Source organism: Natator depressus, chromosome 14, assembly GCF_965152275.1.
Source record: "Natator depressus isolate rNatDep1 chromosome 14, rNatDep2.hap1, whole genome shotgun sequence".
In the NCBI taxonomy this organism is placed as follows: domain Eukaryota; kingdom Metazoa; phylum Chordata; order Testudines; family Cheloniidae; genus Natator; species Natator depressus.
The window spans coordinates 45,368,908-45,394,815 of record NC_134247.1 but is presented as its reverse complement, the minus strand read 5'-3'; the positions used below and the strand labels follow the sequence as shown (position 1 = coordinate 45,394,815).

The window sequence follows — 25,908 nt, the reverse complement described above, 5'->3', positions numbered from 1 at the left end:
GGGCAAGAATTGGGGATTGGTCCTGCTTCAAGCAGGGGGTTGGACTAAATGACCTCCCGAGGTCCCTTCCAACCCTTACCTTCTATGATTCTAAGGTGCGTACCAGATTTCACTCACCGCTAGATGCTGGCCAGGCCTCGTGTCACCGCTTTCTCGCTGGGCTAGCAACCCCGCTGATACTCACGCTTGCAGTTTGTTGGCTGGGAACTCAGCCCCCCAACCAGGTGACTGTCCTCTAGTCCACTCCTTCCTGGGTCGTGCTCCTTCCAAACAAAGTCCAAAAATGTCTTGAACAGAAAGAAGGCCTTCCACCCTTGTGGGGAGCTCTTCCTCGGCCTGATTTCGGCTTGGCCTGCCCTTCTTGGGTTTCTATGGTCTTCTATGTCCCCTTCCTTAGGGTCGGTGAGAGAACCCAGTCCTACCCTGGACTCCAGGTTTTGGCCAGAGGCCGTCTACTGAGCAGCTCGGTCTGCTTCTGTACTTTTGCTGCTGTTTCCCCTCGTTTCCTCTCAGGTGAGGGTCACTTGGTCATCAACTTGGCCTAGCCCCAGGCTTGGCAGCCACAGGCCAAGCCACCCTGTTAGATACCCTCCTCCTTCAAATCCGGTCCAGCCCGGCTGACAGGTTTGCTGAGAGGATGGTGAAACCCCATTGCTGATCAGGAGGAGGTCAGAGTCTGTTCTCTAGGAGGCCTCCATTTCCGCTTCCACTAGCCCCGCATTTACAGTGAGACGGAGCAGTACCTGCAGCAGGGAGTGGGACTTGCTGAACGGGAGGGGAACCTTTCAGAGCATCAGACGAGCCACAGCCCTTGCAGCGCCTCGGGCATCTGGTGCAAGTGCCTGATGATGTGAAGCTGGCCCATGACCTTGGCTGTGACATCCTCGTGCTGCAGGGGAATGAGAACATGTCAGAGACTGAGACGCTCCCCAGGAATCAGGGAGGATGAAGGGCACCTGGAACCAGCACCATCATTTCCACCCAGCAGCTGCTCATGTCTGAGTGGTGGATTCACCCTCCCGACCCCCAGGATGGAGGCTTGCTGTCCTCTCTAGTGACCTCCAGTGCCAACCCCCCTCCTTGTTGGGTGAGCTCCTGCCACCTCCCCATCCGTGCCCCTGACAGCTGTTCCACCTCCAACCCACCTGGGGACACCGCTCAAGTTGGTAGAACTCTCTCCTCCACCCCTACCTCCATCCCCACCCAGGTAGGGCAGGGAGGGGGCTGTAGCAGGGTGGCGGGGGGCAGGAGGGGAGCATTCTGGCAGCAGTGAAGTGGGATGGGGAGAGGTTGAGACCTTTCCCCAAGTCACCCCAGTGACAAAAGCTGAAGCCACAGGATGGCAGCCCTGGTGAAGGGGGCAGGTCAGCAGCCCCTGCTGGCTGAATCCTCCCAATGGCTCGAGAGCGGGTCCAGCCCGACCAGCAGCAAGACCAGCTTCCCACGCCCATGTGCCTCAGCCCTTCCTGCTCAGTCACCATCTCCAGCCGGTCCTTGGCCTCCCAGGCTGCCAGGGATGGGAGCAACTCTCGATGGTGGCTCGGGTGACATGGACACTAGGCCATGGGGAAATGGGTGCAGCTCTGTGGGGCAGGAAAGGTTCCCAGAGGGCACTTAGGGGACTCTCCTGTCCTTCCCAGGAGTGAGAGCAGAGCACCACATCCTAAGAAGAGAAGTCCATGAAGTCCAGAAGTCCCCACTAGGCTCCTTGCTATCAGGCCAGCGAATGGCGATCGGATGGGAATGAGGACCTGGGCCCCACCCCAAGCTCCTGAGTGGATTGCAGCTGCTTACCGTGACCCCCATCAGTTGCTGGGCTTCCCCCAGGAGGGAGTAGACGAGCACCAGCCCAGCCTGGCTGACTCGTAGCAGGGGGTCGTGGATGGCCAGCACTGCTGTCTGCAGAAAGGATCTTTTCTGCCCATCGCAGAAGAATTTTCCAAAGACCTAGAACCAAGAGGACACGAGGCTCGAGCAGATTGCCCAGAGCCAGCCTCCAAGTCCTGGCCGTACAATGGCATCACCATCTAGTGCCCCAAAGGGCGGGGAAGAGAGCTGCTGTGGCCAAGGCAGTTCATTCCCCAGGAGGCTTTCAGGGTCCCAGGGCTCAGGGAAGCCCCTTTATCAAAAGGTGGCAGGTGCTTAGGGACCAAAGCCTCCAGTGGCTCTTTCGGGAGGGCAATTTCTGGCAGGGGCCAGGATGGGCTGGAAATGGATCTCTAATGTGTGTGAGCAGGCCCACTCTGCTGTGCAGGGCACAGAGACGACAGGGGACCCTGTGTTGCTCCCAGCAGAGAGATCTCCTGCATCTCAGCGGCTAGAGGAGTGTGTGTGTGTTGTGGGGGGCGAGGGGGTTGGAGCTGACAGCCAAAGGTCTCTTCACCCCAGCTTAGTGATTTCTCTCGTCGCTGGGAATGGCCTCTGCAGCTCCTTGGTTTCTTCAAGGGGAATCCAACCTGCAGCCTGACAAGGACAAGGAGACTCATGGCCCAGTCCCCATCCCAGACACTCCTCGGAGACTTTTCTTCCGCTGCAGCAATTCAGCGTGTGTGAGGTGGGACAAGCTCACACAGTCTCTCTCATGGGGCGTCTGTGGAGCAGCGTTCTGCAGATGCCCTTGTCGATCCAGAGGCGCTCCAAGGCCTCCTCTGTGATGTTGTGGAAATCACCCATTTCACCTTTGACTCCAGTCTGGGGGCACTGTGTTACGGTGTGTTCGAAGGATTGGATATTCTCACCACAGTTGTGAGACGGGGGCGGGAGGGTGTCTTGGATTTTCTACTTGTGCAGCAAGTAGACAATGTGCTTCTTTGGAACAGTGGCTGAGGTCCAGATACTCTGCCATTCCCTGGCCAGGTCTGGAGACATGAGGGGGGCGCATGTGGTCCATATTGGCTCTGGAGCTCACTGTGTCCGCTACCCAGTTCCCAGGTTGGGGCATTCTGCTTCCTGACTGGCAATGGAGGGCAAAGCCCACCTCCTTTCTCTGCTTCTACAGGGTGCAGGGAATGAAACAAAGGTCTGATCAAGCAATCGTGACTGACTGACCCAGTGCTCTCCTCTCAGACACTTGGGGATCAGGCAGGGGGACAAGGAGCAGAGAGACACCCAGAGCCATAATCCTATATTAACTCACCCACCCGGGGATCCTCCTTATGCCACGTAGCAATGCAGCCATGTAAGACACTCAAATCACGGCAACTCGCGAGGTTCCAATGTGGGACCTTTAGCGCCAGCCTGTCCCACTGGTTGCTGGTTGAGGAACTCTGAGCTGGAAATAAGGAGTGGGCTCTTTTCCTGTCTCCAGGAGGCATCCACTGCAGGGAACCCAGCCAGCCCCACTCCCTGAGCTGTGTCATGCCCTGGCACGGTGCCCTTACCTCCCCCACTCTGGCTGTATTTTTGTAGCCCAACAGCCTTCTGTCCTGGTGCCAGTCATCGCACCAGAGATCTTCGGCATCATGTATGGTCAGCCCTGGAAGAGAGAGAGAGAGAGAGACTTTTCTCCTTCTGGTTGCAGTTTCTGTGTTCTTCCAATCCCATTGGTGGCTCCACAGTGGAGTGGAGAAGAAGAGAGGCAGAGAGAGACTTGTCCTCCAGCTGGGGTCAGTCTGAGAGAAATGGTCTGGGGTCCCATTATCCACCTGTGGTCACTCTCAGTCCCCTATTGGGTTCCGTGTCCCAGCTGGGTTCCTTACCCCTCTGTCGGAGCAGCAGCTGGTAGAGCCGGTAAGTCCCCTCCCTGGCCTGCCGGCTGATGTCCTTGTCCGGATCGCTGACAAATAGAGCCAGCTGGGCCACATGGTGCCCCATCCTGGGGAACTCGGCTGAGATCTAATGGAAGGGAGAGGAGAGGGGACTCCATCAGCATTTTCCTCTCAGCTCCCTGTCCCCCCTGGGCCAGAGGGCTCCTTCCCCTTAGCCCCTCTGCAGGAGATGCTGGGGGAGAGGAGCTTGAGATGGAGCCTTCATTTGCTCTGCTGCCAAGGGAGCCCGGAGCTGCTTTGGGATGCCAAGCAGGGGCTGGAGCATGGGCCCCTTAAAGGCCCAGGGACAACACTGAACCAGGACAAGAAGAACTTGACTCAAGCCGAGCTCAATCCCTGCTCTGACCCTTCCTCCCCATGAAGAACCCTCCTAAGCCACAGCCCCGGCAGCAACAGATCCTGCAGCCCGCCGGAGCCAGCCCGCCTCCGCCGGGAGCCAGCAAGCTGGGGTCGGAGGTCACTTACGTCAAACTCAGGGAGGGTGACTGTGTATCTCAGCAGGGCTGTGCTGCTCCTGATGGCCCTGGCTCGCTCCTGCGACACCCTGGACACGACCCAGAAGTTGACATGCTGTGGGGAAAGGAGGCAGGTCAGACTCAATGGCCAGCTGCACCTGCTTTGCAAATGAGCCCCACGCCCCCAGCCCCAGGGGCCTGAGACATTCTGCGCAGGGGGGAATATCTCAGGCCTTGATGGCAGAGCTTTAGAAGGGGATTCTTTTCCCCAGGACACTGCTTGTACCTTGCAGGTCACAACTTGTCAGCATCTCTCTCGATTGGGACAATGTTCGGGGTCGGGGCTGGTCCCCTCCTCCCAGAACTCCTGATTCCTGAACAGTTCACCAGAAAGGAGACTGAACCCTCGCCCTTCCCTGCTACGCAAATCCTTGCTGGGGTGTAGGGAGTGACTGAGAGCACAATCCCCCCAGGAATTTCAGAGCAGATCAGAGGGAAGGGCTGATTCCCTGGGGTCCTCCTGTTTCTCTAGGAAGGAGCGTGTGCCTCTTCTCTGAGAACCATCTCCCAAATCTCATGGGGTGTGTGTGTTGGAGGGGTGGGGGAAGGGTGGGTTTTCAGACTCTCACTCCCCAAGACAGCCAGGAGCCCTGTGGTTCGTGCTCCGCAGAACCAGAGCTCTGGCTTGAAGTCCCAGCTCCTTCCTCTGTCCCTCAAGAAGGAAGGACCTGACACTGCATTGCACTGACCTCCCCAACCAAGGACGGCCCACTGGGGACCCAGCTAGGAGGACAGAGTAGAAAATGGATCTTCCAGTCTCTCCTTACCAGTCCCCCAAAGAGTTAAGGTAAAACGGGGCTCACCTCCAAGATGAAGTGGAGCCTGTCTGTGTCTGGGGACTCTGCCAGCAGATTCCCCAGCATGGCATCCAGGACCTCTGGGATGACTTTGTGCAGAGTCTGCAAAGCATGGGTCAGAGTTAGGGAACCTGAGCCTACACCTGCCACAGGATGGGAAGAGGGGTCTCTGGGAAGCACTGGGGAGACTCCCAAACACATCTCCTGGCCTCTCTCCTTCACATCCCACTGCAGGCAATTCGCAAGAATTGATGACCCCTGGACCTTTCATCCATGAGCTTAGCAGGTCTCTGCAGAGGGCCTTGTAGGCAGAAGAGTATGAAACAGCCAAGTTGCTATGGATGGAAGCTGGGCTTCTGGGCAAAACACGGTTTATGGAAGAAAGAAAGGAAGAAAGAAAGAAATCCCCCAGAGAGGGGTAATCTCTTCCCTGCCGGAGGGAAGGATCCAACCCTGCAGCTCGTTCCATCTCCGCTACCCCACCCCTAAATGTGGAGCTCCAGCGAATCAAGAGAGCAGGACCAAGAACCACTCTGGAAGAGGAGGAGGATGGAGGAGGAGGATGTACCTGGATGCCGGTGGTGTCCCTCTCCGTGCCCAGGGTGAAGACGGAGTGAAGGGCAGCTCGCAAGAGGTGGGTCTCTAGGTCTGGCTCCAGAGCAGGTTTCATGGTGCTGGCAAGAGAGAGGAGCTGGTATTAGACTGTGCAGTATGCGGGTGGGACTGTCGCCAACACGGACACCAACCCACAGGGATATAGGCACAGGCTGGCGAGAATGGAAACTGAGGCACTGAGCTTGGGAATGAGAAGGCCAAGGAGTCCCAGAGAGACAGTGGCAGGACAGGAATAGCTCCTGTTCCCTGGAGCCTGCTGCCCCTCCTGTATCTGAGCCCGGGAGTGAGCCCCTCCCCAAGGCCCCTGTCATGTTATGGGAGTGAAAAGAAGAGCCCCGCCAGGAGAGAGTGACCCTTCCCAGCCCACCATCTCTGCCAGAGGCACCACTCTTGGGAGGTGACCTGGGAGGGACAGTGACGGTGACTCCCAGCCTTGGGCCTGAGCAGCACTGGGGTGAGGGGAGCCGGCGGGGTGGGGGGGTGGGGCTGTCTTGGTACCAGAGGCTGCCCACTGCAGCCAGGGAGTGGGCGAGGACGGCGCTGGGTGACGAGTCGTCGGGAAGCTCCTCGATGAGCTCCTGTGAGACGCGAAGGAGACAAAGGAGCATGTGAGATTCAGGCCTGACTGACACCTCCCAGTGAGGAGATGACACAGCCAGTGCCCCACATGGCCAGCAGGATCCCCACCACCTCCTGCTCCCCCGATTCTTTCCTGCCCATCCGACTTGTCCCCCTTCCCGGATTCCTGCCCAGCTCACTCCCAATCCCCTTCTCTCCTCCTCCCTGTCAAAACTGCCCCCATTCAGCCCCATCCCGACGACCGAGCTGGGACCATGTGATTCCTTGTCCCCCACTCTCAGCTGCCATCCAGCCCCACAATTCCCCCCCTGCCCACTACCAACCAATCTCAGAATTTCTCCCAAGTCTTCAGCCCCAGCAATCCCTGCCCTCTGCTGCCCCCTCCAAAACCACCCAGCCCCCACCCATTAGCCTGGCCATACTCTTGTCAATCCCACGTCCCTCTCCTCCCACCAGCTGCTGTATGGCGTGTCTCACTCACCACGATCCTCTTCACCACAGCCGCCTTGCAGCAGCGCGGCTCCAGCGTGTCCTCCCCTCTCTCCCGTGCAGCCAGACATGCGGGGTAGATGGCCTGAAGGAAGAGGAGCTGCTGCCCCTCATCCTGTACCCACCAGGAGTGGGGTATAGACAGAGAGAACCTGTTAGGGAGGGACCTTCCTGCCCCACCCACCCCAGCTCCAGGGCTCAGGCCTCAATGGGGGATTGTGGGGACCCGCCTATTCTCCAAATCCCCCACCACTCCTACACAAGTAGGATCAGGAACCGGGACAGTGCCTGTGGGGGGAGACGACCTCGGCTCTTGTGGGACAAACACCCCCATCTTGGGGGTCCCACATCATGGATGTAAAAGGGCCCCATTAGGGGTGGTGGATCAGGAGGGACAAGACCCTCGGCAGGGGGTGGGGATGCTGGGAAGGGACAGGGCAATCTTGGTTCCAGCCCAGGTGGGGAACATTTGTACCTTATGTCTGCACTGGAGCTGCTCTCGGATGACCTTGAGAGCAGCTTCATCTTTGGCCACGTCCACCCCTTCCTCCTGCTCCGAATCCAGGGGGCTCCCTGCACCAGGGAGGGAAGGACAGGGGCATGGTGAGCAGAGCAGGATTAAAGACCCCACTTCCCACCTCAGGCACCCAGGGCAGATGGGGCCCCAAACCTCCCTCTCAGGGATGCCTTCAGCCCCCAAGAGCTGCAGAAGCCCAGAGCAGAGCCCCCCTCCCCTGCCCAGGCCCCCAGGGGAGGTGCCTGTTCCCCCGCCCGGAGCAGCAAGGACCAAGGTGGCAGCAGCTCTTCACGCCCCCACCCCAGGTCCCCGTGCGGAAGGGGCAGCTGTGTGACGGCTGCTGCTGTCCGTGGGGTTTGCGGGGCTCAGGCCAGACACATGGGCTGGGGACCCCCCCCGTATCCCTGGGAGAGCGTCTGGGCCCAGGGGGTTCACATCCCGTCCTCAGCCCTCCCGGGGCCCAGCCTGGCTCCTCACCTGGAGCAAAGCAGTGGCGCCCGTCGGCCTGGCTGCTGCCAGAGGCCCAGGTGCTGCCGCTGTCCCAGGCTGAGCTGCCGGTGCTGGGACAGGGGCCTTCCCCCTCCTGGCCGGCGGGGGCTGGAAGGGCCTCAGAGACCGGGCAGGGCGAGGCCTCCTGGTGGGAATGAGGGCTGGGCTCCTGGGGCCGCTGCTGCCCACACAACCAGCCCCAGAGCCACCCTGCCCGGCGCCCCTCCTGGGCTGGGTCCTGTCTCCGAAACCGCAGCCTGGGCCAGCTCCACCGGGGCCTGGTCGGGGCCGCTCCCAGCTCGGCGCCTGCGCCGGGAGCCGGGTTCCTTCTCCAGCAGGCCAGGCACTTCCGCCGTCTGGCCTGGACGGGAGCTGCTTCCCCGCCAGCGGGGACGCAGGGCTTGCTCTGCCCCTTGGGAAGACAGGAGCTGCTTCCCTCAGGCTCTGGGGTCACCTGCAGAGCCTTCCTCCGCAACATCCGCAGCAGCCTGGCCATCCTGGAACCGAGCGGGGAGCAGGGATGAGTCTGGGCTCAAGGCAGCCTTTCACTCCTGGGCCTTTTCCGTCCCTCCTCCTCCCTGCTCCAACCACAGCCGCCCCCTCTGCCCCCACAGGAGTGCAGGGAGTGCCATCTACACACACGGGCAGGAGTTCCTTGCATGATCTGCTCCCAACGTTCCCCCTCGTAATCCCTGCTGCTGCAATATCCAGGAGTCTCATCCTTTTCCAGCAATGGGGTCAGTCCCAAAGACCATCGGTTCCTCTGGACAAGCAGCCCCCTCCTGTCATCCCAGGCCACACTCCCTCCCAGGGTAGAGAAAGAAGAGAAGCCAGGATTCCCGACTTCTCCTGGGAAACCATTCCCCACGTCAAAGTCACAAAGACCCTAGGCACAGGAAAACCAGGGCCCTCCTCGTTCCCCATTGGTTTCCTTGCTCAGCAGCTCACAAGGTCTGGCCCAGCTCAGAGACTCTCAGCCTGGGGAACAGTGTCCCACAAGGGAAGGGCTGGGAGCCCCATTGCTGGAACCTTTCCAAACACACTGGAGATGGCTCTGGAGAAGCCCCTGCCCGGTCTAAGAGTGAGGGGCTCTTGGGGGCTGTTTGCAAATGAAATCCCCCTTTGGAGATATCCTCTCCCCCTGTTTCTGCCTCTCCCCACACAGACAGGGGAAGCCACCGAGGAACCCTAATGCCACTCACTTGCTCTCAGTGATGGTATGATGGATGGCGGATATTCAGGGTCAACAGACGTCCCTCGCCCTCCTCCTCACTCCCCAAGCCCAAGGCAGGCTGGGGAGGGTGGTGACCTCAGGAGTTACCCTGCCCGGCCAGCAGGCAGGGTGATGACACGAGGGCGATCGACTGGCTGTGAAAACAAGAGTGTCTTATTGCCAAGGGACGGAGAGACTCAGCCAGCAGCAGGGGAGTGCAGAACACTGCCCTAGGGCGGAGGTGACAGCGCCTCCAGGATCCTGACATCCCAGCACTTCCAGAGCCCAGGAAATAAGGTGTGAACATTTTCATGGAAACCGTTTTCTTCAGAAAATGCATTCAGGCAAAACCACTTTGTTTCTTGAAATCATAACAAGTAAGATGAAAATTCTTTGCAAAAATATTTGTTTGCAAAAGAAGAGCATCTCCTGTTTGTCACAGGGCATTAAACTGTCTCATCGTACACAAAAGGGAGACACGATGCTCTGGAAAATTAGACGAGATGCTTCAGTCTGAGCTAAGTAGTTGCTGCTCTTCACAATTTCAAAAGAATAAAATGCAAATCAAATCGAATCTTAGGTCATAATCTGCTATGGCTTAGTGTGATAGGACACCCCTAGTCTGCACTGCTCCGAGTGACACTCTTCAGTGGATCCCCAGCATCCACCCACGGTGAGGTAGGTGGGAGAGGATTGTTATTCATACTTGACAGAAGGAGAAACGAAGGCTGAGAAAGGAGCAGGGACTTGTTCGAGAGGATCATGAACTGCTCCGAGACAATGAATGGAGAGCAGCATCCACATTGGTGAAACATCTAACTGGTTGTGACTTATTTGCTTGGTCATAAAAGAGAACAACAAAGACCAGAGTTTCCTCCCTGTCAATAGCCCCCTCCTCAGCCAATCAAGGTTGAGACTTTGAGGGCTGCGAGGCTAAGAGGTCTCACCAAATAGCCCAAAGAATGGCCCTGGTCACCACCGAGGGGATCACTCTCAGAGCACTAGTTCAGTCTCACCTCTCTGTGAGGGCCTCCCACAACCCCCCTGGCCCCCGCTCCACGCACAGAGCTCCTGGTGGTGGGAGGAGAGCAGAGGTAAAGGACAAAGGAAGCAAGAAGAGAAAGGTAGGAGGGACAGAGCAAAAGGGAAAACGAAAAGGAGAAACCCCAATGTCCCCAGTCATTCTAAGGGACAAAGTCCTAGGTCGGAAATAAAATACTGCCCCCACAATCTAATGTTTTCCTTTCCTAAAAATCAGCCGGCACCTGATGGATCAGACTGAACAAGTTCCAAACCTCTCCGAGGCTCTTACCTTCTCTACAGGGACGTCTGTTTTCTAGCAAAACCACGAAAAGAAAAGGAGAAAACTCCGAAGAGGGTCCTCCTTGCGCTCACGTACGTGCAAGTGAATGCTCTCTCAGTCCTCCAGGAGAGACCTCGAGAAGGAGACGTGCTGAAGCAAAGCCACAGGGATCTCCGAGGTGGCCCCTGTCCTGCACCCCTGTCCTGCCTGGCTGATGTCAAGATCTCTCTGTGAGGTCATCGCCTCCCCACCACCTTTGTCCAATAGGCTGAGGTCCTGCCAAAGGCCCTTGTGATGTCACTGCCACACCCACCCCTCCCTCGCAGTGCTGATGTCCTGCCCCTGTCCAGCCACACCGGATGTTTGAGCTGCTTCCCCTGGATCATCCCACGCAATGACTCTTCATTGTGGGGATGACACCGACCACACAGTAGAACACAGAGGTTCTTCCCCCAGGCCGCAATTAGCTTTTCACAAGTTAGGAGACTTTATGGCCAGAAGGAACCGTTAGAGCATTTAATCTGATCCCCTGCGTATCCTGAGGCCTCCTGTATATCAGAAGAGCTGGGCTTTTCTTTTACTCAAACATTTTCCAGAAAGGCATCTAGTCTTTATTCGAAGAGATCAAGAGATGGAGAAGCCATCATTTCTCTTGGTACTTTGTGCCAAGGACGAACCACCCTCTGACAAATCTGGGTCTTTTTGTCATTATACTTTTTCTGATTTCTGCTTCCATCCATGGGGACTTGTCATGCCTTTCTCTGCGACATAAAAGAGCCCTTTTATACTCAACACTTTCTCTCCATGAAGTCAAGCAACTCACCTCTCATTTGTCTTTTGTATCTACTAAACAGATTGAGCTTTTTCAATGTCTCATTAGAAGGCATCATCCCCCTCACTCAATTTCAAATCTTTTCTGTACCCTCTCCAATTGTTTTAACATAATATTCAAAATGTGGACACAAGAACTGGATTCAACATTCCAACATCAGTCTCACCAATGCTGTTTCACTTCCCTTTCCATCCCCACTACTCTATCCATCCAAGAATGGCTTTAACCTTTTTTACCACAGTTTCACATTGACAGACCATGCTGAGCAGCTTGTCCACTATGGCCCCGAAATCCTTTTCAGGGTCACTGCTTTCCAGCGGATTGTCCCCCATTCTGTAGGGTGCCACCTGACTCCTTTGTTACTGGACGTATGGGGTTGCATTGGCTTTATTAAAACCTAATGATTTAGTAAGTATTTTAGAAGAACTAGCCCATTAGAGAGAGAATCATGAATTACTCAAAGACAATGAATGGAGAAAAGCGGCAAGAGCAATCAAATACATATTTGGCTATGGCCTATTTCCTTGGTCTTAAAAGAGTAACAAGGTCCTGAGCCTCCTCCCTCACAGTAGCCCCAAGCTCCCCCAATCAGCATTGAGACTCTGAGAAGCAGAAAGCTGAGAGTTCTCACCAGATGTCCCGGGTCACCACCGGAGGGAGTCACTCTTAGAGCACCATTCCAGCCACATGTCTTTGGGAGGGCCTCCCGCAATGAGAGTTGGAGAGCAAACCCCCCCCCCGCTCCCGCTCCGTCCCCAACTCCACACGCACAGACAAGTCCTGGTGGTGAAAGGAAAGCAGGGGAAAAGGACAAAGATGCAAGAGAAGACGAGAAAGGAGGGAGAGACAGGAAAAGGGAAAACAAAAAGGAGATATCCCCATGTCCCCAGTAATTCTAAGGGACAAAGTCCTAGGTTGGAAATAAAATGCTGCCCCCACAATCTAGTGTTTTCCTTTCCTAAAAATCAGCCGGCACCTGATGGATCAGACTGAACAGGTTCCAAACCTCTCCGAGGCTCTTACCTTCTCTACGGGACGTCTGTTTTCCAGCAAAACCACGAAAAGAAAAGGAGAAAACTCCGAAGAGGGTCCTCCTTGTGCTCACGAACGTGCAAGTGAATGCTCTCTCAGTCCTCCAGGAGAGACCTCGAGAAGGAGACGTACTGAAGCAAAGCCACAGGAATCTCCGAGGTGGCCCCTGTCCTGCACCCCTGTCCTGCCTGGCTGATGTCAAGATCTCTCTGTGAGGTCATCGCCTCCCCACCACCTTTGTCCAATAGGCTGAGGTGCTGCCAAAGGCCCTTGTGATGTCACTGCCACACCCACCCCTCCCCTGCAGTGCTGATGTCCTGCCCCTGTCCAGCCTCACTGGATGTTTCAGCTGCTTCCCCTTGATCACCCCACGCAATGAGCGTTCATTGTGGACTCAAGCCGAACACAGTAAAACATCAGAGGCTTCTCCCCATGCAACGCTCAGTTTTTCATAAATTAGCAGACTTTATGGACAGAAGAGACAATTAGAGCGTGTCTTCTGACCCCCTGCATATCACATGCTTTCTGTAGAGCATAGGAGCTAGTTTTTGACTACACACGTTCCAGAAAGGCATCTAGTCCTCATGAGAAGATATCAAGAGGTGGGGAATTCCCACCACTTCCCTTTCTAGTTTGTTCCTTTGGTGATTCATCCTCACGGTTGAATATGTGTGCCCTCTTTCTCATATGAATTGGTCTCTTTTGAGTTTCCAGCCACTGGGTCTTCTTATGCTTTTCTCTGCTAGATCAATGAGCCCTTTCATACGCGATAGTTTCTCTCCATGAAGTCACTTCAACACTTCAATGACGTCACCTCCCGATCTTTTTTATCATCGAAACAGGCTGAGCTCTTTCAATCGCTCACTCGCAGGCATTTTTCTCCAGCGCTCAAAAGGTTTCATTGCTTTTTGCTGCCCCATCTCCAATATTTCCAAATCTTTTTTCAAAGGTGGACGCCAAAACTGGATGCAGTATTCCATGATCAGTCTTCCGCATGGTGTGTCACCTCCCTATGTGCCTCATTGCTCTTTTCATACATCTAATGATGGCTTTAGCCCTGTTCACCACAGCATCACCCTGGGTGCTCTTGTTGAATGGCTTGCCCAGCATGGCCCCGAAATCCTCTTCACAGTCAGTGCTTTCCTGGATACACTTCCCCATTCTGTAGGTGTGGCCTGCATGCTTTGTTGCTAGCGATAGGACCCTTCCTTTGGGTATTTTCAAACTGGTTTTCTTTGAATGGGTCCAGCTTCTCAAGGGATCCGATTGCTCTGTGTCACTGCCCTGTCCTCCTCATTAATTAGCACTCTGCTAGTATTTTATCACCCACCAATGTTAGCAGCAGTGATTTTTTATTTGGGTTGCAGTTCATTGATATTTATTTTCAAGAATTAGTCCTTGAGAGCCTCTTGATATCCCTAGTGCCCAGAACCTGCTCTACACAGCTCAGCGAGAAAAGGCCGCCCAGCCCAGCTGTGCCATAGGGGCTAAGCACAGAACAAACTTAGGAGCTTGTGTCATCCATAGCTTCTGAACAACATGTGGGGGTCATCAGCTTACAAATACACTTTAGACTGGTAACATAGACAGGCCCCAAATGTATCTAAGTGTCCCGCCTTGAAAAACAGGAGAGAAAAAAACAGAACCTTGAGTAGCTTTATTTTATAGTCGTGGAAACTGAGGCACACAGAAGCAAAGAGATTTGATCATGATCAAAAAGCCAGGAATAGAAAACGGCAGATCTGCTGATAGTCAGTCCTGGGCCCTAGCTGTGTTTGTCCTGGCCTCTCTGCTTCAGCTCCAGCAACAACCCGAGTCGAGGTTTTCTTCTTCTCCGTGACCTTTAACTTCACGTCACTGCAGAAGAAAGATTGTTTCTGACCAGCTGGCTCTAATGCATGGAGATGTCTTTCCAGAAGACGTGCTCTGGCTCAGTCACATGTTGTGGGTTTCCTGGAGGAAGCGCTCGGTGACGTTCTAGGGCCTGTGTTACACAGAAGATGGACAGAATGGTCCTTTCTGACCTTCATTTTTTTCTTTCACTCGGAGGATAACGCTGGACATTTTCTCTCATTCACTTTCCTTTGGGATAATTTCAATCCAGTCCAAAGGATTTCCTCTTCCGTTGTGTCTTCAGCACCTTTCCTAGCAAACAGTTACTGTTCGAGCACAGGTTTCCAGTTTCAGGCTGTCCCAGGGTGAGATGGCCATGAAAGGGGTAGTAGCTCAACTGAACCTATCCCCAGGTGAAGGGAATAAGTGCAGGGGTCACGTGAGAAGGAGCAGCATGTAACTAGGATCCAGGCCTGTTGGGCGACATAAGAACAGCCTGTGCTCAGCCAGGAGAGAGACCCGCAATGGGAGCAGGCCTGGGAGGGGCTTGGATAGTCCTTTCAAGGCAGTTTGGGTACACAGTAGGGGATGGAACAGCCCAGCTGCTAGGGTTGGGAGCTGGGCCTCCTGGCAGTGTCCAGGAACGAAAGCACAGCATCCGCCAGGAAGGGAGTCCCCACAGAGGGACATCATAATCTCCCAGGGAGGGAAAAGGCTCTCACTGCCATTTTTTAACCTCACGGGGTGTTCTCCTGCTCTGCCAACCCCACCCGTATTTCAGCATCTCCAGGTGCCTGAGGGAGCAGGAACCAGAGGCCATCCTGCAGCTGGGACAGAGATGGAGGTTGAGGACCTACCTGTCCGTGGTGACTTTGGTGCAGGACAGCCCTCAGGACATGCGAATGCAGCTCCAGATCTGGGAGCAGCTTCCCTTTGCTGGCAGGAGACCTTGCAGGTTGTGGGGAGTGAGACAGGCACTAACTTTTGCTAACCCTCCGTGGGATCAGAGGATAATGGTATGTAGAAAGTGGTGTTGGAGAGCTTTACAAAAACTAGGCAAGCCATTTACAACACACACTTTGCTTCTCTACAAAAGAAAAAGGACACTAAACGATCTAAACTACTACATGCCACAAGGGGACACAACAGTGGTTCCTTTAACCCACCCAGCAATATTGTTAATCTATCCAACTATAGTCTTAGCCCAGCAGAAGAATCTGTCCTATCTCGGGGCCTCTCCTTCTGCCCCCCACCCCCACAAACAGGATACAGTTCTGTGGTGACCTAGAATCCTATTTTCGACATCTCCGACTCAAAGAATATTTCCAACACTCCTCTGAACAACATACTAACCCACAGAGAGCTTCCTACCAAGACTACAAAAAGAAGGATTCTGGGTGGACTCCTCCTGAAGGTCGAAACAACAGACTGGACTCTTAGATAGAGTGCTTCCTCCGACGTGCACGGGCTGAAATTGTGGAAAAGCAGCATCACTTGCTCCGTAACCTCAGCCGTGCAGAACACAACGCCATCCACAGCCTCAGGAACAGCTCAGACATCATAATCAAAAAGGCTGACAAAGGAGGTGCTGTCGTCATCATGAATAGGTTGGAATATGAACAAGAGGCTGCTCGGCAGCTCTCCAACACCACTTTCTACAAGCCATTACCCTCTGATCCCACTGAGAGTTACCAAAAGAAACTACAGCATCTGCTCAGGAAACTCCCTGAAAAAGCACAAGAACAAATCTGCACAGACACACCCCTAGAGCCCCGACCCGGGGTCTTCTATCTGCGACCCAAGATCCATAAACCTGGAAATCCTGGACGCCCCTTCATCTCAGGCATTGGCACCCTGACAGCAGGATTGTCTGGCTATGTAGACTCCCTCCTCAGGCCCTACGCGACCAGCACTCCCAGCTATCACTTCAATCTCTCTGGTCACTCTCCAAGGAATTTCCCACTCCGAGACCCTGGACACTGTGGCCTGTAAATGCAGGTGGGGAATTAATTACTGACCTCTGTGGCGTTCAGACTATGTCCTGAAGCATGGGATTGGACCAGAGGGACAGCTTGCGCTGGCCACAGTGTCTCGGGTCTCGGAGTGGGAACTTCCTTGGAGAATTCCACTGGGTGGGAGACTCAGCTGTGAAGGGAGGGGGCGGGCAGGAGCATCTCATCAACCCAAGATTGGAATAATTGAAGTAATGTTCCTTTTACACGGAGCCTCAGCTCTTTGGAACCTCTGCAAACGCTTTAGCCACGTAGGAGTAGCCTTGGATGGCAGTGGGAGGGCTCAGGTGTGTAAATGTTTGCAGGATGGGCACTCAGGGCAGTCCCTGACACCAGGGCAAAGTGGATGTGAAGAGCCACTGTCTGGATTTGGGAGCCTGCCTGCACACCATGAAACATGAAGCATGAAACCAGACGCTTTGCTCTCAGGGCAAACCTTTCCGAATGCAGCTCATGTGCACAACGCGCATTCTCGGAAAGCTGCCAGGGAGAGGACTCAAACTCGCAGTGTATGGCTGCCACTTGTTAGACATGACATGTCAGCCACACACTTACTCTGATGGCAAGTGGCCTGCAAGCCCTATGATCAGGCCGCCATTGCGCTAGGTGCTGTACAAATTCAGAACAAAAAGACAGCTCCTGCCCCAAGGTGTTTACGTTCTAAGCGGACAACAAGTGGTTACATCTGAGTCCCCACTTTCAGCCCCTAGTGTCTCTGTCCCTGCTGCTGTGTGCGAGGAAAGCAAATCTCTGTCAATAGGCCGTGGCTGATGTTATGTTAGCCATTGTTATTTGTGGCTGCCAGCATGGAGGAGACCCTGAAGTGGCTGGTGAACATGGTGCAGGAGATGCAACGGACCCAACAGATGGAAAGGCAGGCCCTGATGACGTGGCGGGCGGACCAACAGCGGGCCCTCCAGGAGTTTATCCGGGAGCAGTCAGCGGCCCAACAACAGAACCTCCAAAGGGTGGTGAGTCCGGCATCCAGGGATAGAACCAGGACACCAGGGTGGGGGCTCTGCCAGATGGGCCCCACAGATGACCCAGATGCATTTCTGGGGTAATTTGAGTGGGTGGCGACAATGGCAGACTGGGAGTGTTCGATATGGGCCCTGCGGCTAGCCCCGTACCTGGGAGGGGAAGCCCCAGCCGCGTTTATGGCTTGGGGTGAGACCCAGGCCAGGGACTACGAGGCGGTAAAGGCCGCTATACTAGACCGAGTGGGACTCTCAACGGAGAGATACCGTCAGTGGTTCCGGGCGGCCCTCTGGACAGCAGGTCTGAGGCCCAGGGCATTCGCCCAGAGGCTGACCGACTGGACCACCCGGTGGCTGAGGCCTCCAGCCCAGACCATGGAGGAGGTCATGGACCAGGTGCTAGCAGAACAATTCCTCCTGGGGCTCCCGGACCCGATGCGTGTTTGGGTCCAAAGACACCAGCTGGCCCAAGGAGCGGAGACGGTGGGGCTAACAGAAGAAGATGTCGAGGCAGAGGAGCCCAGGCAGGTAGTGAAGCCCGGTAAGAGAGCAGGACTGGGGAAAGGCCTGCCAGACGCTGCACCCAAGAGGGGTCAGACCTGGGGCCTCTGGAGGTCCAGGGGCGCTGCCGGGGTCAGCGGGTAGGATTAGTAAAGGACTTGCCGTACCCGGTCCTACTGGGAGCTGACTGGGGACTCCCGGTGGGCAAAGACCGGAGTTGGGACATGGAGCCTGAGGAAGGGGTCGGGGGTACCCAATGGAGGGAGCAGAAGGGAGTGAGGAGAGGGTCAAACCCCCAAAAGCGCAAGAACCCCGCCCCCCAGGGTCCCAGCCTGGGAGGAGACAGGCGGGCTACCTCTCTGTCTCCTCGCCAATAGGAGGGAGCCTCAAGGGCTAGGAGACCCTGGGGGGGGACTAGCGGTTGGGGGAAAGGGGAGCCGCACAAGCACTGTAAATAAAGACACTCGGGTGAAAGAGCAAAAGAAGGCGTTGGGCCTCTTTATTGCACCAGCCCAAACACAGAGCGCAGGGAGGAGAGGGAGAAAACCTGGGCAGACCCTGTGACACAAATAATAAACAGGAATAAAGTATTTGTACTGCCCCTAGCACAATGTACAGCCCCTAGCACGAGCTGCAATTTGATCTCCCGTGCACTACCACAATAGTAATAAATAGTGCAACAGCTTCTGAACTCATCCCCTGCGGCCAAGCCCCAAACCCCGTGGGTACATCTACACTGCACGGCTAACCCAGGCTCGGGCCCAGGGTTTAGCCCTAACCCCCTCCCTGTCCAGATGGAATTTCTGAGCCGGGTTTGGAGGTGCTGGAAGCCCCCCGGGCGAGCTTGGGTGCTGATAGACCTTCATCCGGCCCCCGGGCTAGGCTGATCACCCCGATTAACGGTGCAGTGAGACAGGCCCAGGGGGTCACCTGCTTGCAGGTGGGTTTTACCTGGGACAGGCACCGGAGGGGTCGGCCGCCTTCCGGGCACGTTGGCAACACATGTTTAGAGGGTGTCGTGCCCGATCGCAATGAATTGCGAGTGCTGTAACCAGCCACTAGCTGGCCCTGCTAATGGCAGAGGGGGAGGTCTAAGTTGGATGTTCGGAAAAACTTTTTCACTAGGAGGGTGGTGAAGCACTGGAATGGGTTCCCTAGCTCGTGCAATCTCCAGCCTTGAGGCCAGGCTTGACAGAGCCCTGGCTGGGATGATTTGGTTGGGGATTGGTCCTGCTTTGAGCTGGGGGTGGACTAGATACCTCCGGAGGTCCCTTCCTACCCTGATAGTCTGTGATTCTGTGAACCCCAGCCCCGCCTTCTGGGCTGTCCTGGGAGGAGCATTTTGGGAGGCTTTTTCCACTGCAACAAAAGCAGAGATCAGAAGGTGAGACTCTCCCCAGCAGGCCGTTACCCTGAGGAGCAGATTCACTCCCGTGTCTCCGGAGCACAGAGATGGGCAGGGGACGTTCTCCCACCGCTGGGTGGCTCTGTGGATTTTCTTGGCTCTGTGGATTTCGCTGGGTGGATTCGCACTGGATCTGAGCGCACCGGGAAATGATCCTGAAGAGGGGAAGGGAGCTGGGGCTGCAGCTGGAGCTCCTGCCCCTCACAGGGGGCATGAGTGGGCTGGAGAGGAGGGAGCGCAGGTAAGGGGCAGGGCGGATTCATTGCGATAGATCTGGCCCGGCGTGAGAAACAGGGATGGGACGGTGCCGGGGCTCAGCCCCAGGGAGTCCCCGGAAAAGCCACATCACTGCTAGAGAGAGTTAAATATTTTGGTGTTTAGAGCAGAGAAGACTGGGAGCCAGGACTCCTGGGTTCCATCCTCCGGGGGGAGTGGGGTCTAGTGGTTAGAGGGGATGGAGCTGGGAGCCAGGACTCCTGGGTTCCATCCCCAGCTGTGGGGGGTCTAGTGGTAGAGCAGGGGGGCCTGGGAGCTAGGACTCCTGGGTTCTCTCCCCGGCTCTGGGAAGGGAGTGGGGTTTAGTGGTTAGAGCTAGTGGTTAGAAGGGGGTGGGGCTGGGAGCCAGGACTCCTGGGTTCTATCCCAGCTCTGGGATGGGGGCAGGGTCTAGTGGTTAGGATAGGGCGACCAGATGTCCCGATTTTATAGGGACAGTCCCGATTTTGGGGTCTTTGTCTTATATAGTCCCCTATTACCCCCCACCCCCGTCCCGATTTGTCACACGTGCTATCTGGTCACCCTAGGTTAGGATGAGGTGGGGATTGGCTGTCAGGGGGATTGAAGGATGAGAAAGAATCACACCTGACGTGGGGGGAGACAGCAGAGATCGTCCTGCTGCAGAGCCACCCACCATCAGAGCAGGAACAGACACTAATGATGGCCCAGACCCAGGAGATCAAACTCCAGACACAACACGTGAGCCCCACCCTGGCTGGCTGCTACCCCCGTGACAGAGCCCTTAGGGGTTTGGATTCTTTGGGCACCTGCCTCGCTCATCCTGCCAGCACGGCCTCTTTGCAGTGCAGTGCGGTCTGGCTGGACTCATTCATTCTCCCCTTCCTCACGGGTGTGAGGCTCATGACGGGCTTTCAGATCCTCCAGTGGCACTAGCGAAAGGCTGGTCTTGGGATTATCGCAGCTGTGTCTGGATCACGCCGGTAGCGCCCTGGGTCGTAGCACCGGGACACGGGCTGCAGACTTTGCTGGGGAGCTTTACCCAGAATGGAAATTCGCTGCCAGGGCAAAGCGTAACACAGAGGGACTGTTGGTACTTTTTGGACTGCTCCGAAGAGACAGCCTGGATCCCGTCCCCTGGGGATCCCGCTGATCTGCATGCGGAGGGTCACCCCAGCCTGGATTCTCCCGTCGTCCATGCAGAAGCCAGGTTGCACAGCAAGAGCGGGGTGAGACAGTGATTGTTCGGTTGACTGGCTGGTCCAAAGAAATGAGGGGGGGGGGGGAAATAGTTTGGGGTTGAAGGAAACGTTTCATTTCTGGGATTGGGGGGTTTTTTAAACTTTTTTTTTTTAATGAAATAAAACAGAAGGAAATTTCTAAAGGAAAAGCTCTCGTGAGTGGAAAACGGAAGCGTTTCAGCTTGAATTTCCCCCCCAGAATTTTATTCCCCATCCATAAAATGTCGCCGTTGACCGGAATCTGCAGTTTTTGGCTGGCGAAAAGTTTCACGTTGAAAATTTTTGCCCATCTCTTGCTCAGCCTCGTTCCCACTCCGGGCCATGTGGAAATGTCTCTGTGCAAGCCGGAGTCAGCGAGGATGGGGGTTGGATGTACACACACAGACACAGACAGACACACACACACACACACACCCCTTCCAGCCTCCTGGAACTTATATGCAGAATGTATCCTACCCCAGGCTGGCTTCTGGGTCCATAGTTTCCTGTCTCCGTGTTTATCCTTTGCCCAACCCCACGGCATCCCAATGCCCTGGTTATATACCAGCCTCCGGTAGGCTGTGTCTGAGTGCACAGCCCTGCAGGTTCCCCTGGCCTTCTCACACTCCCCCACGCTGCCTGGGGGAGACCAGACAGGAAGCGACCGCCCCACAAGCCGGGCTGAAGCCTGTTTTACCCGCTAGAGGCTGCATCCCCCACTGGTCACCCAGCAGTGGACTCATAGAATCAGAGAACGGGACGGGACCTCGAGAGGTCATCTCGGCCAGATCCCTGCCCCCAGGGCAGGACTAAGTCTTATCGAGACCATCCCTGACAGGTGTTTGTCCAACCTGCTCTTAACAACCGCCAATCACCGTAAATCTAGAGCAGGGAACCGGGACTCCAGGTTGGGACCCGATCACCCGAGAGGGGCAAGTGTTACAGGACTGTGTCTCCCGCTCGTTTTGCACACCTGCTGGAGGCTAAAATCGTTGCACGTTGTTCCATGATGGGAGAGGAGGGGAAGCAGCTGGAAAGGCAACAAACCAAGTGGGCCTGTTAAAGTGTTAGGGGTGGATTCTGATCTCAGTCACGCTGGGATCCATCCAGACTGACCTCACTACAGTCAATGGAGTCAGGGCTGGATTTGGCTCTCAGGACCCCGGGATAAATCCGGAGTGACTCCACTCATGTCAGTGGAGTCAGGGCTGGATTTGGCTCTCAGGACCCCGGGGGAAATCCGGAGTGACTCCACTCATGTCAATGGATTTGGATCTGAGACCCCACTGTCAATCCAGAGTAGCTCTACGGGCTGCTGTGGGGCTGCATCAGTGTAAACACAATGTGAAGTCAGAACCCTTCTCAAATACTTTAAGGTACACCCTCCACTTAGCTATGTTCTGCTACATCCCCCTCCAGCTGCTCTGTCAGTTACGCTGCCTAGCAAACTCCTTGAAAGGGCTATAATGTGCCAGCTACTGTTTAACATAACATCATTCACTGCCTGTTTACAGGGACGTGGCTGTCCTCACACACAGCAGCAGGGGCAGAGGTGCCAAGGGTAGAAAGTAGGGGCTGAAATGTAGCCCTTTGTCCTCCGCTTGGAGTGTAAACGGAATTTGTACAGCACCTTGCACAATGGGGCCCTGGTCTGCACCTGGTGCTGCTGAATGTTACAACCATAGGAATAATAGAGACTAGTAAGGTTTGATTCCAGTGGAGATAGGGTGGTATTAATACCACCCTACACGGCATTGGTCAGACCCCATCTGCCATCCTGTGAACAGTTCCAATCACTTGTGTTCAAGAGAGATGAATTCCAATGAGCCCTGGAGCAGAGAAGGGCTGCTGGAGTGATCGGGTGATGGAGGGCTGATTGCCCAAGGGGAGACTCAAACTGCTTGGGGGTTTAGCCTAGCAACACAAGACTGAGAGGGGACGTAATTGCTCTCCATAACTACACCAGGGAGGGAGAAGAGCTACTGATGCTAAAGGACAATGTTGGTTGCCACCAGAACAAATGTGGAGAAACCAGCCCTAAACATTTCTCGGCTGGCCATTAGCGGAAGAGGGGTGAGACTCTGGCACAACCTCTTACTAGGTGCAGTGGGGTGAGGGGCAAATGCTCTAACTAGTTGGAAGACAGGGCTTGGTCAGTGTAAGGATGGGATGATACAAACGGGTAGCCTGCGATAGCAGGGGATGGCTCTGACTGATCCTGAGCTCCCTGCCAGTCCGTGTCCTCCTCTTTGGTGTCACAAAAGGGTGGGTGTGGGGTGACTGGGAAGAGCGGAAGTGAGGCGTGCAAAGAGAGGACAGGACTGGCAATACCTGGCTATTAGGAATCACAGTGAAAGTAGTCTTAGAAATACATGAGTGAGAGAGAAGTTTGGATGGATACACGGATGGATGGAGAGGGAGAAGGTTGGATGGATACACGGATGGATGGATGGAGAGAAGGTTGGATGGATACACGGATGGATGGAGAGAAGGTTGGATGGATACACGGATGGATGGATGGATGGAGAGAAGGTTGGATGGATACACGGATGGATGGAGAGGGAGAAGGTTGGATGGATACACGGATGGATGGAGAGAAGGTTGGATGGATACACCGATGGATGGATGGAGAGAAGGTTGGATGGATACACGGATGGATGGAGAGAAGGTTGGATGGATACACGGATGGATGGATGGATGGAGAGAAGGTTGGATGGATACACGGATGGATGGAGAGGGAGAAGGTTGGATGGATACACGGATGGATGGAGAGAAGGTTGGATGGATACACCGATGGATGGATGGAGAGAAGGTTGGATGGATACACGGATGGATGAAGAGAGAGAAGGTTGGATGGATACACGGATGGATGGAGAGAAGGTTGGATGGATACACGGATGGATGGATGGAGAGAGAGAAGGTTGGATGGATACACGGATGGATGGAGAGCTAGACAGACTCTGTATATACAGATAGAGTTAGGGATGGAGCAGGACTTATATAAATCACCGTCCAGGAGTTGTGGAGGAGCTCCTCCCCTCCGTGCTGGGTGCTGTGCTTCTAGCTAGCGGTAGGCTGAGAATTTTACCTTTTCCTGGGGAAAAAACAGCAACTTTCAGTTTTAACCGCTCGGCTCAGTGGCTCACTACAGTTCTCAGTCCTGTCCCTTTACTTCAGAGGCTCACCGCAGTCTGATTTAGTTACTCTCATCGTTGGCCAGCAGGGGAAAAGGGAACCCCATAGTCTCAATTAGTCTTCCCCCCTCAGCGGGTGGTTCACTGTTCAGGTCACTCCGCCCCAGTGACTAATGGGGGGAAGGGAGAAGCCCAGGCCCACCCTCTACTCCAGGGACCCTATGGATAGCAGCTGTCGGTAATTGTCTCTTCAGATAACGGCAGAGCTGCTAGGATTCCCTGGGCCACTTCCCCTTGGCCCCCGGTCCCCCCTTCACTCTAACTGCTGGGCTCTTCCCCCGATGCCTGACGGTGTTTGTCCCTCCCAGTCCTTTGGCTGCTGCACCCCTTCCTCGCACAGCTCCTCCGGCAACACCCCCCCTACCACGCTCCTTGTGTGCTCCTGAACTGACTGGAGGGGAGGCTTTGAACCCCTTCCAGCCAGACCTTGCTTGGCTCCAGGTGTTCCAATCAATGGAGCTGCTTCTAGGACTGTCTAGGGGGTTATTAATTGGCTCCAGGTGTTCTAATGAGCACCTGCCAGTTTGGTTTCCATGGCTTTGTTTCGCCTGGGGCTAATATACCTGTTCCTAACTACTTTCCTCCAGCCCTCTGGTCTTGCCCCATCACAGAAGGTAGGCATTGCCAGGCTGGATCAGATCCAGAGTCCATGTCGTCCAGTGTCCTGTCTCTGGCCCTGGCCAGGGCCAGCTGCATCAGAGAAATCCCCTGCAGTATCAGAAATGGGTTAATCTCTCTGGGGCAGGGATTGGCTGTTTGCTCTATGTTCATACAGCTTCTAGCGCAGTGGGGTCCTGGTCCATGACTGGGGCTCTCCCACACGGCTGCCATGCAAACGATTCCCTATTATCATTGTTCTCTTAATCAGTATCTGTCCTCGTTAGGTTTCGAACAGGAAGCTCCAGAACTCATTCCCCTCTGTGTTGCCAGGGAAGCTCACGCAGGGGCAGCTGGGGATGTAGGGGGCTGCCCCATTACCCAGAGGAGGGAGGTGGCTGGGGAAGCGGCTGGAGGGTCTGCTCAGAGCCCAGGAAGGAGGGTTACACCGAACGCTGTGCACAGGGGTACGCTGTGCACCTAAGGGACAGACCACAGGCAAAGGAGGCCAGGGCTGAGACACACAGAGCGCAGGGAGGGGGAGCCGTGTCCAGTGGGAGACTCCAATGGAAGAGACTCGACCTTGGGGTTATTTTTATATTTAACAAACCAGCCCCCAAGAAGAGGGGTTGTTATTGGGCACCAGCCTCCGTGGATGACTCCTGGGAACCTGGGATAGGGAAACTGAGGCAGGAAGTTGCGAGCTACCCCGGCCACAAGATGGCACTGCTTACAGGAGTTAAGGGGAAAACACCGTGATCCCATGGAAATTTCAAAATGAACATTTTTGTTTAATTTTCAACTCTAATTTCCACTTGTGGCTTTTTGGTTCTTTCCCACCTTTTTCTTCCACTTTTATTATGTAAAAATATATATTAGAAGGTGGGGAACACCCCACCTTAGCTCATGTTTCTACATATCCTCCCACTGGAAACAGGTTTGGGTTTTTTTGTAAGAAATGTAGAGGCGTGTTTCCCCCCACACTTAAGGTCAAAATCAACTGGCAAAATGTGAATTTTAAAAAAAGTTTACAAAGTGAGAGAAAATAGCACTTTCTCGCTATTAACTTTATTCACCCTTTTCCATTTGAAAAAAGTTCCATCTTTTGTGGCAATCTCACAACCATGTGTAAATATATTTTATTATTTGAAGGGGAGAGAACTGGGAAGTTGAAATAAAAATCAAACGTTCTGCTTTTATAGCCAGTTCAAAGTTACACCGCACGGAGAAGTGAGTTTCGCTCCACTTTCTGGCTTAAAAAGCAGGGGACCACCCAAAACACGTCATTTAAAGATGGAAATAATAAGAAAGAATACAATCAATGTGAAAAGGGTCATTTCAATTTCTCCCGTGGAAAAGCTGAAAAAACCATGAAAAATCAACATTTCATCATGAAAAAATCTCAGTTCTGATGAAACCCCACTTTCTAGGGATTGCGGGGGGAGAGAAAGAATTTTCAGTCGACACATTTTGATCATCTCCAGGTGATACCCCTCTCGCGGTATTTAAATTGTAAACTGTTTGGGCTAAGGACTCTTAACTATGTGTATGTACAACTCCCGGCACAATGGGGCCAGGATCCTGACTGAGACTCCAGGACAGATAAGACCCCAGGAACTTCCAGACTGGATCAGACAAAGGGCTCATCTACCCCCGTATCCCGTCTCCAGCAATGGCTAGCACCAGCCCCTCCAAAGCAAGGTGTCGTTAACACTGCATGAGGCAGCTGAGGAACAATCTGCCCCCTGGGAAGGCCTCTCCCTGCCCCCCAGGAGTCAGAGGTTGGG

The 25,908-nt window shown here is 54.7% G+C and overlaps 1 long non-coding RNA gene across 1 annotated transcript in view; it reads right to left on the bottom strand.

Moving 5' to 3' along the window:
- Positions 1–6,765: 6,765 nt before the first annotated feature.
- Positions 6,766–25,908, bottom strand: part of LOC141997951 (uncharacterized) — a 112,719-nt gene continuing 93,576 nt past the window's right edge. The window contains exons 2-3 of the long non-coding RNA XR_012641789.1: positions 7,238–7,335; positions 6,766–6,877 (exon numbers count right to left, since the gene is read on the bottom strand). This is a non-coding gene — a long non-coding RNA (uncharacterized LOC141997951). The remainder of the gene's footprint in view (positions 6,878–7,237; positions 7,336–25,908) is intronic.